General features: G+C 36.2%; 1 long non-coding RNA gene across 1 annotated transcript; it reads right to left on the reverse strand.

Moving 5' to 3' along the window:
- Positions 1 to 6,003: 6,003 nt before the first annotated feature.
- LOC131187619 (uncharacterized) lies at positions 6,004 to 14,248 on the reverse strand. The gene is made up of 4 exons (XR_009152588.1): positions 14,121 to 14,248; positions 10,183 to 10,291; positions 9,010 to 9,093; positions 6,004 to 6,372 (listed from the first exon to the last, which is right to left on the reverse strand). It is a non-coding gene; the product is annotated as an uncharacterized LOC131187619 (long non-coding RNA).
- Between the last annotated feature and the right edge of the window lie 1,099 nt (positions 14,249 to 15,347).

Genomic DNA, 15,347 nt, shown 5'->3' on the forward strand with positions numbered 1-15,347 from the left:
AATACACAGTTTTGGCGTCATGCTTCGTCCCTTCTTTGTACATTTTGCCCCTTTACTAAAGAGGCAGCATGTTGTCTAAAAAAACTGAGAATCAAAGCAGTAAATTCAAGCTATTGGTATATTGGTTCCTATTGCTTCATAATGTATAAATGCATATATCAATTTACTGATAATAGCTATAACACTATACATTTTAATCATGCATAATTAGAATGCTATCTCTAAAAAAAGACGGTTTGTGAGTCTGTGCTTGTGCCAGTGGTTTTTCCCACAGAAGTATTCCATCCTGATAGCTTTGTAACCTTATCTGTCTTCACCTGCACGGAAAAGAAAAGAATTGCAATATCCAGTCCTTAAGAAATACTACACTTTATGGAATATTTTTTGTGCTGTGAGTTGGAAAACTTGGAAATTCCATCTAAAACCAGGTAGGAAGTGCTCACATTCAAAGCCTCCATCATTCATTTCCCATGTTCCTAGAATGAACTCAGTTCCTCTCTGAACAATAGCTTTCTTCTCTAGAATGCAAGAAATAGTCATCCTAATCCTCCCATAACCAACATGCATTCTCTCTAATCATTTTCAGGTTCCAAAAACAAACCCATGCATAAGTGTACTTTTATTCCCCTTTATTAAGAGATATACCAATGTATTTATTCCAACAATCTTTGTATAAATCTATGCACTATGCATAGCTACCATTTTTCCACATTTCTGGAACAGTTAAATTCCCTGCTTCTCCCTCTATATATGGGCTTCTCTTGTAACCCATCCCAATCATACAAACTGAATGCAAAACCTCAATCCAGCTTAGCTTCTCTAGATCTTGATTGAACCATCAAAGAACTACTTGCAATCTGTATTCCAGAAGCCTGTTTGTAAGAGCTATTTTCTGGCACCTAGGTGTCAATATTGTGCTTGAATTCTTACATGATTTATTGTTTTTCAAAGTGCAAAATAAAGGAAAATTTAAAAATCCAACGGGAAGTCTATATTAAGAGGGATTTCACCATAAAACTTAAAGTAGGTGCTGATTAAAATATTTTTAAAAGTACTAAAATATTGATGGATGAAATGCAAGCTCTATGGAGTCTTTCATCAAGAATTGTATTAATGTTTCAATGAAACTGATCTGCAGTTAAAAATTAAGAGCTATCAAGAGAATTATTACAATCAAAGAAAGGAAAAATTACAGAGAATAGGCAGTTTAAGTACAATGAAGAGCCACTTAAGAATTTTCTCTCATCTGCACTTAGAATTATATTTCAGTATTAAATTTCCAGTAATACTATAGTTCCTTATCACTTAGATCAAGGCAGTAATGTACTCTTGGATGAGGCTGTGATTCAGATGCTTTAACAAGCAATTAACAACAGTCTAACTAGTTTTTCCAGAATAGCACCACATTCAAGTCTTTCATGCAATCCTGAGTCCTCACATTCATGACTCAGATTACGAGAGTAAAATTTTCTACGAGCAATGTTATATTCAGCCTAGCACCAGCTGAGCCAACAAAAAGATTTGTAAATTAGCTGCTCAAAATATGTGAGCAGTGAAAATTGTACTGATATAGATATGAGATACCTTTAGGATTCTGCAAATGGGTATTTAAATAATCATGTAGGCAAACACAGTAAGTGCAAATAATTTTCCAGGGTTAAAAAAATTATTTCTGAGTTTAATGAATACCCCCTATCTACTATGTGATAAAAAGTCACCTGAACATATGAACTATTTGTCTACATAAATGTTCAATTAAACTTCTGAACATTTTAGAAAACTTGTGCTAATTTTCATTGATCAGTATAAATACGAAGAGCAAAAAGTTCTATAGAATGTGTATAAACATGCATGTGTATGTGTATATGCATTTTATTTTAAAACTGCCACCTTATCCATGTAGGTAAATGATAGATAACAAAGAATGTAGAACAAAAATAAAAGTTAAAGCCACTTTCTTTAAATATATGTTCCAGCCTTGCAGATGAATCTGGTCAATCGAATCCTGCTTAAGGCAGATTTCTATATTAGATTTACAGTTTACTTGGTCTTCGGTTTGCACATGCATACAAAATTAGTGCAACTAAATTTTAAAGAGGTATAAACTGCACTCTCTAGAATGATGAAAGAAAGAGTTTGCCAGGCAGAGTAACCTGAAAGTTGCTATCCTTCTTCCATGTCTACAAGTAGCTTTATAAAATTTTTAAAAAGTGAGACCACATTAAATTTGCTTATAAAAGAAAATGAATAAAAGAATTATACAAGCACTACTTTTAGAGAAATTCACGATTTGGTTCAAAAATTTGGATCCCCAAACTCCTAAATTATATCCCTGGGTAGAACCCAGCCTCAAGGATTTTTCGTTACTTCAGAAATGATAATCAATTATCTACAAACATTCTGTGTTAAGTTTTCATTGGTTTCATACATAATAAACCTCTTTCCTAATTATATCAATTTTGAAAAATAAAATTATTCTGGAATTTTTGCCAAGCTTCGCCCCGTAACATTCAAGCATTGTTTTGTGGTAGAGAGGAACTTACCAATCTTTTAATGAGAAATTCAATTTTCTGCAACACAGAGCACAGCAAACCTATTTGGTTAATACCATTTATTCTACTATACTATTCTTGCCAATGCAAGTTAGGTCCTATTACATGCAAACAGTTATTGCTACTAAAGTTCTATTTATTGTCATCTTATGGCTTTATTTGCATCAGGGATTTTCCCCCCTACATACTGTGCTATTTTGCATTCCAGTTTCAGAGGTATTTTTCCATCAATTCTCCCAATCATCAGCCCCATTTCATTCAATTATACTGCTTTTCACAAGAGAGCCCCAAAACTCAGGTCCTTACAATTCATCTCCAAAGGACACACCTTGCCACTTTCATGAGAAAATAAGAGAGAGAGAGAGAGAGAGATCTTTAAAAGTAATTCTGCAGTTCTCTGGGTTAACAATTACAGTACAAGTATCATAATATGTTTTGCCAATAAAGAAACACAAAGTCAGAGACATCTTTTCTCTCATCAAGGTGGCCATTTATAGAGAAGTTCTTTTTTAAAAAAAAAAAAAGATGCAGTATCCCCTTTAAGCTAAAAGTAGCATTTAAACCATAAAGATCTACAAAGAACTAGATTCATAACTTAAAACTTGACTTGTTTAAACCAAAATAAAGTTTAAAGCAGATGAGTTACCTAACTAAAGTAGTAATTTCAGAAAAGAGGGGGGAAACTTACTAAGATTAATTACTGTAATATAAATATAGATATTTGGATGCAAGAAATAAATTTGACTAAATATTTAATTAGTAAGAAAACTCCAACAAATTATCAAAATAGCGAGGTAAGCAAAAAAAAAAAAAGATTTTAATAATTAACAATGCTAATAACCTAGATGCATTCAGAATTAGCTGTACAGTGATAGCATTTCTAGATTAGTCAATTTTGCAAGATGCTACTCTTGATTAATAGCTGCCACATTGGCAGATATGTGCAAGCCCCAATCTATCATTCAGTTTCTACAAGCAACAGTTACACTGCAAAAGGTTACCCATTCCTGTCTTAATGCAAGCACAACCAACCAACAAATCTGATTCAAAAACATACCAAAACTTTTTGTGGAAAAAAGCATGAATGGGAAAGACTAGTCATATGCTTATTCTAGTCCCTAAAATTTAAGAATTTACACTATCAGTTATTTTTTTCTCATTCCATGATTCACAAGGGGTTTTGTTAAAGATGATTACTTCTATTAGGGTTTTTACATGCAGTTTAAGTGCACTCAAAATATACCTGGCTGATTAAAGATTATTTTCATGCAATCACTATGAAATTCACATCTCACTGATTCTATGCAGCAGTTTCTTCTACCATTGCCTAGAAAGGACACTGCATCTTTAGACCATGACCATAACCATGTCAGTTTCCTATAAGTTACATCATCAGCTTCATTAATTTGTCACTCTGAAATCGTAAAAAAGTACTACTAGGCTCATGCACTGATCCTAACATGGCACTACAGTTTTGCTACAAAGCACTAATGCTTATGGAACTATACACATTTTAAAATGGAAGACATTGGTGATTTTGTTGTTCTCAAACAACTTGTAACATTTTGTCCACAAGTATTAAAATATATTTATATGTATATATTATACTATTGCACATGCCCCATATTTGCTTCATCTTTCAGATGTGAAAGATTTCCTGCCAAGGTGGACAACAAATGATTATGTAAAACTTAAAAAAATATAAGGCAATATTGCCTGTGAATAGTACTGTTAAGGAGATGTACATGGATAACTAAACTAAAATGATTTCCCGGACATAGAGAGCAGTGTTTTTTCCCCCTCAAATGTTAAGTTTACTCTTAATGAAGCCATATTCAATAGAAATAGATGCATTATTACAGTGGCATTTAGTGAGAAAGGAGATAAAGTTGATTTTCTTCTTAAATAATATGATCATTGTCTAATGATTTGGGAAACTAAATTACATTTCCCTTCTGTACCAAAGTACTGTATTATCTTCCCCACAAAATATCTCTGAGGTATAAATAGCTAAAACAACATCCAAATTACTGATTAAATTCATGCTACTTTCTAATTTTTAGTAAGAGTTGCAGAGAACAACTTCATTAAATTTTACATCTGAAACCTTGACAAGCCCGAAAGATATCCACATTATTTTAAAATTTAAATTTTTGTATGAGTAAATTTCTAAGTTTTACAACTCTTTTGACTATTAAATATTTCATTTTTGTTCTGTAGCTATAGATTTTAAGCCCTCTGAAAGTGTTCTTTTGCAAAACGTAAAAAAAAAATTATACAAGTAGTCCTTATTTAGTTCCTATTAACTATGTCACAGTTACAATGGTGAGGAAAAAGTAACTTTACAACCAATCCTTGCATTTATGACATTCACAGGTCTGTAAAGCAAAGGAAAGCTGAAGTAAGATCTCAATGACAGGTCAGTGTCATTTACTGCTTTAACAACCAAGATGCCAGTTCGTTTGGTCACTAAATGAGGACTACCTCTACTTCATTTTTATTCAAAGAAAGAAAAAAATGTTTACTCTTTTATCATATCTAAGCTAACACAACATGATGACAAGCAAACACAAATGCTTTGCTAGATATATTCCTGTTATTAAAACTATTTAAAACATACAAACATCCCAAATGTTCTTCTAGCAGCCACAGCTTTACCTTTGAAAATAACAATCAGCCAAAAGCCAAAATTATCAAATGTACTTCCTTTAACTAAGATTGAGGATATTGTTAAAACTATTAGCGAACCTACATTAACGTTTTAATAAAACTGAAATAAGGTGCTCCATGGCTCAGCAAGGAAGAAGACATAGGCCTTTGCACCCATTGTGGCAAAAAGCAGCTTTTATCCCAGCTTGAAACAGTCCAGTAGAAACAAACACGATGCAAAGAATGTTCTGCATGTTTAGAACACAATTCCCACCTTAACTCTGGGTGACTTATTGAGAAATAATAAAAAAGCCCTTCCTGAGCATGTCTAACTTTTGTTCATCTAAGCAGTGGAGTTTTACATACAAGGTTATACTGGCATTGTTGTTCCTTTCAGGAAAAAGCCTGGACAGTTCAGTCATTGTTCCTTTTATTGTTGAATTCCTTAGGAAAGAATTGGGATACCAAGTAAATTCTACTACCCAAGGCTTTCTATACTTTTAAGTCTCCAACCTTCATTTTGTGGGACATATTATTAATATTCCCACTTTCCAGCTTTTATGTACATTCAATTATACATAACTTGACTGATGCAACTTTACATAGTTGTATCAAGATTTACTTGCATCAAGATTCCATTAAAATCTAATTATAAACTGGCTCTTTTAGGAAGGAATTTTTTCAGTGGAAAATCTTTCAAACTATTTCTCTCCTTTTTTTATAACACATGTACATTCTGGTCCTTCTGCCATAATTTTTCATCAAGATTTCCGAGACAGTATTTCAAAAACATACCAATCTGTTTAGGTTCTCCAAAGATTTTGTGGTGAATTATTTTACTAAAGTACATTGAATGAATCAAAGTGTCAACAAGAATTGACAATTGCTCATATTGTAATGCACAATCACTTTTAGAGGGCAAAAAACATAAGCAAAGGTCGGTTCACATGGAAGTCCATATATTCATTTTAGTTGCTTAGCAAGGGTTGTACTTTCCACCTGTATAATTCTGCTTCATGTGATGATTTTTTATGATGAGCTGTAAAAGGCTCAAAGCAGCATTTCTTCATTTCCATTTAGAGAAATAAAGGAACAGTTTTCTTCTCAAGATGGGCATTCATGAATAACAACTCTTTAAGAAACAGCATCTCCTGGGTCAAAAGGAAAAGACCTGGAATCAAGCACACACAAATTATTTTTTTATACCCCACCTTTACTGTTTTTACAAATAACTCAAGATAGTGAACGCTTCCAACCAACCTTCTTCCTCCTATTTTTCCCACAAACCTATTTTTCCCACAACCTATGAGGTGAGATAAGCTGAGACAGAATGACTGGCCTAAGATCACCCAGCTGGCTTTCATGGTTAAAGCAGGACTTGGGGTTGTCACACAACCCTAACCCTAACCACTAGATCAAACTGACTCTCAGTTAATATAATGAATCTGAAAATAATATTTTATTTCATAGAAACTTGGCATTGTAACACTGGAAAATAATCTGCAGATGAATTTAGATAATGTGAACTGGAGTATTGTGCTATTAATTATGGTCACATTCTGTTTACTCTTAAGACTCATTCATTTCTCATACACAGCAAGACTACTTTACAAGCCTAGAATCTGAAGACTATGTTTGCCTTCTGATACATAAATAGCACTGGAAAACATTGCCATGAAAAGCAACCGAGTATGGAAAATAAATCTTATTTCTACTGCATAAAGCAATAGCGTTTAGATGTATATATCACCCCACAGCGCTTCACAATGTAGAAGCATTATTTGCATATGAAAATATGTACTGTGCTAAATGTACAATATAACGTAGTGTAACATCTGTAAAATAATTACTGATAATGACTGAGTTGAGGTCCAAGACATTTATCATTTGAAATGCAGGAGAGGCTTATTTTAGGAATTAACACTATTTAATTGAATAGTGCCATGGAATAAAAAACAACAGAAAACAAATTTTAATGAAAATAATAATAGTCTTTAAGTCACTAACAATAACAAAGAATGTTCAGTCATTTCAATATGACCTATATTATGAGATTGTAAGCAAAGCTTGCAGAAAAGGATGTATTTTCAAATGACAGTTTGAACCAATTCCAAAATACACATACTAATTTTCCATCCCTGCATATTTTTTTATTTCCCTCAAAGGTCTTCAAGCACTTTTGAAGTTTAATAGCTATTAAGGAATAACATTCCTTTTTGTAATTATTGTTAGTAAAGGGTGTTCAATTTTTTTATTTCCATTTACACTAAAGCAAGAGTATTTGTAGAAGCAAAAAAAATTAAAAGTGTTTAATGATTATAGTCAACATAAGTCAAAAGTAAGATCATAAAAAGCAAATGTTAAATCTTCAATGGGTGACACTTTGTTCTAAAAGATTATATCCATTTATTGTTTTAAGCCTACATGGTATCGAAATAAACTGTTATTAACAGATTACAGAGATTCGTAACATTCACTTCATCCATAAAAACAGAAGTTCCCTAAATGATTTTTGCCCATTCAGTGTCAATGTTGGGAATCTACCACAATAGAATTCCTGACAAATTAACAACTAAGAGGGTGGATTCATTTTAAGTGATTTAAAGAAAGCAGTTTAAATCAATGATATAGATCAAGTTTCTTTATTTCTAAATAAAAGTAAAAGTCTTTAAAACACTAAAAATTTAATCAACCTAACAAAAAGAACATTGTGGATATTGATGGAAATTTTACTGAAAAAAATGTACAGTATATCAATGGTATAGTTTTACTATTTATCAGACTATTAACTGTTGAAAAATAAACATTCATCTGGTATAATTTGCTTTTAATTTAAAAGAATTTAATTTTAAAAAGATTTTGGAAAGTGGCCTTTTCACAGTGCTAAGAAATCAACTCTTAAAGATCTGACAGTCTTTCGAATATCTGCAGTCAGTCATTCAAGCCCTGATCATCTCATGCCTGGACTAATGCAATGTGTTCTACCCTTGAAAAGCATTCGGAAGCTACAACTGGTGTAGAGTGCGTCAGTTCAGGCAGATTTTAGGGTCTCTCAAGTGATCCATGTTAAACTGCTGTTCCACAAGCTGCACTGATTGCCAGTTTGCTTCCCAATGCAATTCAAGGTGTTGGCTATTACCTTTAAAGTTCTGCATGGCATGAGTCCAGGTTACTTGAGGAACTGTCTCATCCCAATGGGACAAGCTCACCCTATCAGTGTCAGCAGAGAAGCATACTGTGGATCCTGACGGTTAAGTAATTCTGGCTGGCGGAGTCCAGAAGAGCCTTTTCTACTGTGGCTGTGGACCTGTGGAACATCTTGCCCCTTGGGGCGAGATCTGCCCCCACCCTCTTGACCTTCTGCAAGGGCTGAAGACTTGACTCTGCCAGTTGGCCTGGGGCCCCAATGGGGGAGTATCACGCTGGAGGTAGCTGATGGATCAATAGCAGATCCCATCTCCCCTCTTGTGCATGCTGCTCCCTCCCCTCCCATATTTTAATCATCATCATCATCAGTTGTTGTCATTTTGTTGTTAATAATAATAAATATCTTTGCTATGGTTCTCCTGCTTTTAACATTGTAATTCATCCAGAATCATCTCGTGACAAGATGGGTAGCAAACAAATATAATAAAATAACTATCAGCACAGCATCAAGCTACTGATAATACCAGAGGTCCAAATTAGACTGGAAGGTTTTAAAAATGTCCTGAAAGAAGCTACTGGCAAACAATTTCCACATCATGCCAAGAAAACTACCCGTCCATAACGTTACCAGGAAGCAAGATTAGCTTGAAGGAATGTTTACCTTTAGGATTTGGATCATTCCTGGATTTTCTTCCCTTTTGGATGATAGGGACATTTGCTTGCTTCCAATTCCATTGCAATTTCTCTGTGAATGTAGAATTTTCATAAATTATAGAAAAGTCCTGATGAAGATATTCTAGGATTAATTCTAAAGGAGACATTCATATAGAGCAGGGTTCCCCAACACCCAGTCCATGTCCCAGTGCTGGACCACAGCCTGTTGAGAATCAGGCTGTGGAAATGGTGAGCAAGTGCACCTGTGAAGCTTCATTTGTGAAAGTGGTACGCGTATGAAATCATCCCCTCTCCCCCCCGCCCCAACATCACCGCCACATCCGCCAGTCCATCATGCTGGAAAGACTGGGGACCACTGAAATAACAGAATGTGTTCACAGAACATATAATTTGGTTTATTCTTCTGGAATACATAATTGCATTGCTATTAAATTTCATTGTTATTTTCACTCAATTCTCTAACCTATTAAGATTGCTTTTAATGGAGGGGAGGGAACTTGCTTTCCATCTAATTTTCATCTGGAAATTTGATAGGCATTCTCTGTTTCCTTATTCAAGTCACCCCATTTTATACCCCACTCCCAACATGATGAGGAATTACTAATAAGTACTGTCTATTTTCAAACCAGCTATGTATCCATTTCTTTCTCATGACATCCAACCCAAACAATACAGTACTAGCTTGCTAAAGCAGAATCAAATGGAGTTAGTTAACACTTCACTGAAATCAAGGCATATTTCGCCCATTGAATTACCAAACTGAAATTTGGTAACTGATTTCAAATTACAGTTACCCAATGAAAAAATGAGAGAAGATTAGCCTAACAAAATTTATTTTTGAAAAGTCCATTATAATTTGATAGTTATTTCAATGTTTTTAAGATGTTTACAGGATATTTCTTTCAGATGTGCTCTAGAATCTCCCCATGTAACAACGGAAGACACCATTCTGACATTTCCCCAATTTTCTTTCTTTGAATATAGGAGATATAGCTTTTATCCAATTATCCAGCACCTCATAAGTTTTCTAGAATTTCTCAAATATAAAACATAAAAGTTTGACTTATCATCAGCAAATTCCTCTAGCACTCTGAGATAGGTACATCTGTCAAATCATAAAGGAACAGGCCACACTATTCCACAGACAAAATGCACTTACCTTTCATTTCATGCTGCACTGAGCATTTTATCACCAAGAACTTTTGCCGATAGCTTTCAGTTAATGCAAATGTTGACTGCCAATTACTTGGACCGGTAGGGGCACAGACCTGTAAGGGAAAAGAAGATATTAAAAGACATATTACATATTGCTGTCTCCTATCTGGTAACCATTAAAGACCATTATGGTATTTCTTCATATTGGAGCAAATCTGCACAGATATACATTAAAATCATAACTGACAAGTTTTGACTTTATACTGAACCTTTCAAATGCGAACAGCATTTATCAAACAGAAAAGTGACAAACAAGCCAGTATTGAACTATAAAAACCCAGACGTGAATCACAAAATTCCACCTTACTTATTTTGGCTATGTCATCTGATCAAACTCACTGAAGTCAAAGGAAACGAGGTCGCCAAAAAAATGGTGGTTAGATACCAATAGCCAGAGCATAAAAGAAACTAAAAGAAGCTATACAAGATGGATAATGTGAAGACAACTGGTCCACAGAATCTCTTAAAATCAGACATGATTGAATGGATAGCATCATCATCATCATCAATATTTCTGAAAGCTGATATAAACACCATAATTTGGATATACAATTGGTAAATAATGGCTCATTAAAACCTTAGCATAGTCTGCATAAATAGTTCTGGCTTGTATTTTCTTTCACCTTCTTCATCTCAGGCAACAGTATCTAATCCCAATTAGTGTTTGCATTTATCTCTGAAATTGGACAAGTAATTAAGGAGCTGCACTTGTGGGTGGGGGGGAGTTCTAGTTCCCAGTGAAAGTACATCCTTAGTCTCTGAAGCCCATGTTTAAATTTGGGAAACACTGTAGAAGGAAATGTTATGTATGTCATAGTGAGCTCTTGAAATTGTAGCATATAAAACTAACACATAAGTCCCCACACTAAAGTGTGGTGAATTTCCAAATCTGTTTGGAAAAAATAGATACACATATTTCTAATCCTTATAGACATTTAGTAACAAATTTACCATTGACTATTCCTCCCTAAATGCTTTACCGGATCAGGTCCCCCAAAAAGCACAGTGTTCAGAGTGAGAGGTTATAATTACAGTATTATCAATTTTATATCCGTCTTTCCTTCAGAAGTTCAATTTTAATTTTATCTCCTATCACTGAATATAACTGGCCTCAAATCATCTAATTAATTTTCTGACTGAGAGTAGATTACAATTTGGGCCACCCCAGTCTTTGTCCAACAACTTATTTGTTACACTACACTAGCTCACCAGATGGTCCTTTTCGAGATTTTTGTGCTCAAACCAGTAACGTAAAACAGAAAGTTTTCTATTCTACAAAAAGCCTATTTTAATTTTTAAAGATGTATTTATTCATTACAAAAACCATAATACACAAAAAATAATCATATTGACCAGTTTCAAAGTTAAACCCTTCCATGACTAAGCTTAAGAAGTATATTTATAATGCTCCTAGTGTCACTAAAATAACTACATTCTGAATACAAGTATTCAGCTCCTTCATATTTTTATATTAAAAGCAATAAAATATATATTAAATTGTCATACTTTTAATTTGAATAAAATATTTAAGCTATGTAAGTTGCACTTTAAATTTTTTTTCCAAATGGTTCATTTGAAAACCCTTGAGCTAATACCCTGTTTCCCCCAAAATAAGATATCCCCTGATAATAAGCCCAATCGGGCTTTTGAGCGTATGTCAATAAGGCCAAGCGCTTATTTCAGGGTTAAAAAATATATAAGACAGGATCTTATTTTCGGGGAAACACGCTAGAAAATATAAAACTTATTATTAGGCAGCATTTCTGTCAGGTCATTCTATTTTGTGAGTTCTTTGGAAAAGTCATGCAAAGTAAGGCTCCAACAAAACTATTTAGAGGGATTCAAGATGTTTTTAGGCACCAATGCCCAGCTGGGTTCCATGGTTTCCATCTTGGGGAAAAAAACCTGCTAATTTGGAGATAAGTGTCATCTCTTAAAAAAGGGCCTAATCTAGAACATTCTCTACTGATCTGATCCCCTGGAATGAAAAAAACCCAATTACAATTTTTAGTTTCATTAATAAGGCTAGTAAAAATAACTTTGCTGATAAGTCCTGTTTCTCAGTATCTGTCCTTTTATTCAATGATATTTCAGCAGCTGAATAAATACTCAGAAGTACTCATTAAAAACATTTGGCAATATCTACTTCAATAGATGCAGCTGCTTTCAGAGTACATGCTAATGAATACAGTACATATGAATCTATTCAAAATTCAATTCCCAGCCATCTGCAGAATTCTCTAACAACTCTCTATTACATCCAACAATATCTATTCCCTAGATGTCTCAGCATTTTCTAAAACTAGTCATTACCGACTTCATAAGCTCATTGTTCCTATCATTGCTCTTTTATTCCTATTTTTTAAAGAAAACACTGTTACTCTTATAAATATGCATACACCACTAGAAACTACCTTGAAAAGAAACCAGGAATTCAAAATGATATTTTTGATATTTCTGATATTTCTGATATTTCTGATATTTTTTCAACTGATATTTCAATGTCATATATCTGCCTACATTTTGCCCTCTTACCCATCCCCATCCTAATTTCCAATTCAAATCACAAAATATCGGAGGGCTGTAACAAAGTGTAATTCTGAATACCAAGAAAACAAAAGAATAGCCACTAATCCAGTTTCATAAAATAAAGGGTCAGCACACACTGTTAAACTAAGAGATCGGTCTCTATACAAAATACCATGAGCAAAAATTTTAAAAAAAATAGACATAAAACAAAACTCTGGGACAGGAGAGAAAATCTCAATTAGAGCCTTCCTATGAACCTTGAATCTGTAGAGATGAAAGCGGGAGCCAGAAAAAGTCTGGAATTTCATATATTGATGTGTTTATACCAATAAACCAAGTACAGGTAGTTCTCGACTTACAACCAGAATCGAATCCCAACATTTTTATTGCTAATTGAAACATTAATTTTGCCGCATTTTACGACCTTTCGTGCCACAGGAGTTAAGGGAATCACTACAGATGTTAAGTTAGTTACGTCAGGGGTCTCCAACCTTGGCAACTTTAAGCCCGGAGGACTTCAACTCCCAGAATACCCCAGCCAACAAAGAATTCTGAGAGTCCACCGGGCTTAAAGTTGCCAAGGTTGGGGACCCCTGAGTACATGGTTGTGAAGTGAATCTGGCTTCCTCATTGACTTCAGAAAGTCCAAATGGTGGTCATGAGACCCCAGAGACAACCTTCCTAAATCTGTTGCCAAGCCTCCGAATCTTGATGACGTGGCTATGGAGGATACTGCAACGGTGGTAAATGTGAAAAAACGGTCGTAGGTCACTTGTTACAGTTTACAAGAGTTAGTTGTTGTAACTCTGGTCACTGAAGAAACTGTTGTTAAGTCGAGGATTACCTGGATCAAGCTTGGAGTACAACCGTACTGTTCACGGCCCAACAAAAACTCTCCCCCCACCCACCCACCCACCCTCTGGCTTTCATTAGCCCTTCTAGTGAGAAAGGCTCGCAGTCGCAGAGCTCGGTGGCACCCGAAAAGCGCCACGTTTAACCAATCTCCGTTTCCTCCTTCCAGCTGCAACTGCAGCAGTGAAAAGCTTCGCCTTTGGGATCCTATTACCCTGGAGCCCATTATACGTGGCACCCTAAACCAGGGAGGAAAAGAGCAGGGAGCAGTTTCGAGCCTAGGTCGGAAGAAGAGCTCAAGGTCGGTTCCGTAATCCTGGAACTTGTTCTAATCAAGAGGCGCGCGCGATAGCGGTGGGCACACACAGGGCTCAGATCCCCGTTCACTCCGCGAATGAGCCAAGGCAAAACAACTCCTGCACCGAGTCGGGCTTATGTCCAAAAAGGCCCGGTGGTCGCAACCCTCTCCGCCACAGCGATTGGCTTTCCCCGCTTTCTTACCCCAGCTGGGGCCCCCGGGCCGCAGCCCGCAGAGGCTCTCGCTCCACTTCTTCCCCTTCACTCCGCCATCTTCCCCTCCCTGCTTCCGGTCACCCAATCGGAGCCCGCGCGAAAGGATCACGTTGCCGACGCCTCTCCTCTTCTATTGGGCCGAGCTCTCATCGGTCACCTCCCGCTTTTGGTTTTTATTGGACGGCCAACATAGTCTTGCGCCGCCTCCGCAACACGGGAAGTCCATTGGCCAAGCGAAGGGGAGGGGAGGGGAGGGGGGGTCACGCCTTCCTTCTCCTGGAATTGCTCCGCGGCGTCGCAAAGGTGGAGGGTTGGTGTGTTGAGACATTCCCAACGCCTTGGAGGGAGAAACGACCTGCGGGATGGTTGGCGGCCGAGTTATATTGGAAGCGACGCGGAGCAGAGAAGAAACTTCAGTCCACTGGGCCTGCGCCGGTCACGGCTTCTTATTTCCTGCCCTTGCCTATTTTGCGCTCAATCAACAGCCACTCACGCATGCGCAAAACGTTCTCATACCAGTGGTCCCAGCTTTGGAATTGGAAAAGCCTGACTGGAATTGGCACGGGGGTGGGGAGGACCGGGGGCGATTGGAACTCATGGCTTACTTTGCAGTCATCAAACGCTGAATCGCAGTGCGGTCCACGGTTCAGCATGTGGGGTGAAGAAGACGTTCGTGATTCTTAAAGCCATAGATTACATCCTAAGGGTTCTTTTTTTTTAATTAAACCATCGAATGGTTTTACTGTATTGTGAGATCACTGTGAATGTTAGTTCACACATGTAGTCTTCGATTTACGACAGTTCATTTAGTGACCAGTTACAGCAGCACTGGAAAAAAGTGACATGGCCATTTTTCACACTTATGATGCAGCTCCATGATCATGTGATCAAACTTCAAGTGTTTGGTAACTGACTCATGACAATTATAGTGTCCCTGGGTCATGGGATCACCTTTTGTTGCCTTTTGGCAAGCAAAATCGGTGGGGAAGGCAGGCTCACTTAACGGTGTTACTAACCACTGCAGTGATTCGCTTAACGATTTGCATGAAAAGTCAAAAAAAGGGGCAAAAATGTCTCACTTAGCAACCGAAATGTTGAGCTCAATTGTCATAAATTGAGGAATACCTGTATTTATTCTAGGATTGCTGAATTAACTCACCTAAAACACCTTCATGAGGATATTACTATTCAGGTTCATTGCCTTCATTCCACTAA

This window comes from Ahaetulla prasina, chromosome 1 (genome assembly GCF_028640845.1).
Source record: "Ahaetulla prasina isolate Xishuangbanna chromosome 1, ASM2864084v1, whole genome shotgun sequence".
NCBI lineage: Eukaryota > Metazoa > Chordata > Lepidosauria > Squamata > Colubridae > Ahaetulla > Ahaetulla prasina.